Source organism: Gracilinanus agilis, unplaced genomic scaffold (genome assembly GCF_016433145.1).
Source record: "Gracilinanus agilis isolate LMUSP501 unplaced genomic scaffold, AgileGrace unplaced_scaffold8923, whole genome shotgun sequence".
NCBI lineage: Eukaryota > Metazoa > Chordata > Mammalia > Didelphimorphia > Didelphidae > Gracilinanus > Gracilinanus agilis.
The window spans coordinates 1,943-3,167 of NW_025399767.1; the positions used below are offsets into that span (position 1 = coordinate 1,943).

Sequence of the window (1,225 nt, forward strand, 5' to 3'; positions counted from 1 at the left end):
GGTGAACTGGAAAGACCTCCAGGAATTGATGCAGAGCGAAAGGAGCAGAGCCAGAAGAACACAGAGACTGATATACTGTGGTAAAATTGAAAGTAATGGACTTCTGTACCAGCAGCAATGCAATGACCCAGGACAATTCTGAGGGATTTATGGTAAAGAACACTACCCACATTCAAAGGAAGAACTGCAGTAGAGGAAACATAGAAGAAAAGTAACTGCTTGAACACATGGATTGAGGCGGACATGATTGGGGATGTAGACTCGAAACTACCACACCAATGCAACTAACAACAATTTGGAAATAGGTCTTGATAGATGACACATGCTAAAACCAGTGGAAATGTGCATTGGCTATGGGTGGGGGGAGTGCAAGGGGTGAAGGGGAAAGTAGGAGCATGAATCATGTAACCATGTTAAAAATGAATATTAATAAATGTTAAAAATTCAGCAAAATCCATCAATACAACAAAAAGTTTGTTGTAAGCAGCGTAATGTTGGATTCTGCTTTCTAATTTTTAAAAAAAAGCAGCTCCCAGAAAGGGAAGAGGCCTGTTCTGGTACCGAGGTTGAGGCAGCTGCTCCTGGGCTCTGGGGCCAAGGCCAGGGCCAGGTGTTCGTGACTGTTACTGCCACCAAGGCCACTGCACAGAAGAATGGGTCAGCCTACACTCCCACCAATCCTGCCTCTACTTCAAGAATGTGGGTAGTCACTACATCTTCCCCTTTCATGACATTCCTCTGAAGACTGAATCTCAAGAGGAAAATAGAATTCCTAGTAAAAAAGCTTGGACCAGTGAGCATGAGGAAATATTTAATACGGTTTAGAAACATCTCGTTGGACAAATGCTAAAATGGAGATTGACACCAAGGAGCCATCAAATTCCATTAAACAAGATAGAGAGGCAAGCTACGTTACGTGGCAAATATCTCCCCTCAAAAGGGTCATAAATGGAATTATGGGCCATTCCTCAGACTTGGGAAGACCCTCATCATGTAGACTCCTGCACCAACTGCCATCCAATAACGATCCCCTCAACATTTGTGAAATAGGCTCCAAGCTTCATGGTCCTGGCAACATGATTCAGGTGAAGACTCTTGGGATTTTGGCCCTCATTGATGGGGACAAGACAGATAGGAAGTGAATTACTTTTAGCATGGATGACCCAGAAGCTTCCAATATCCATAGTATTGATGATGTAGGGAAGGATAAACCAAATTACCTCAA

At 43.3% G+C, this 1,225-nt stretch overlaps 1 pseudogene; it reads left to right on the forward strand.

Moving 5' to 3' along the window:
• The first annotated feature begins 637 nt into the window (after positions 1-637).
• On the forward strand, positions 638-1,220 carry LOC123256695 (annotated as a pseudogene).
• Positions 1,221-1,225: the final 5 nt, after the last annotated feature.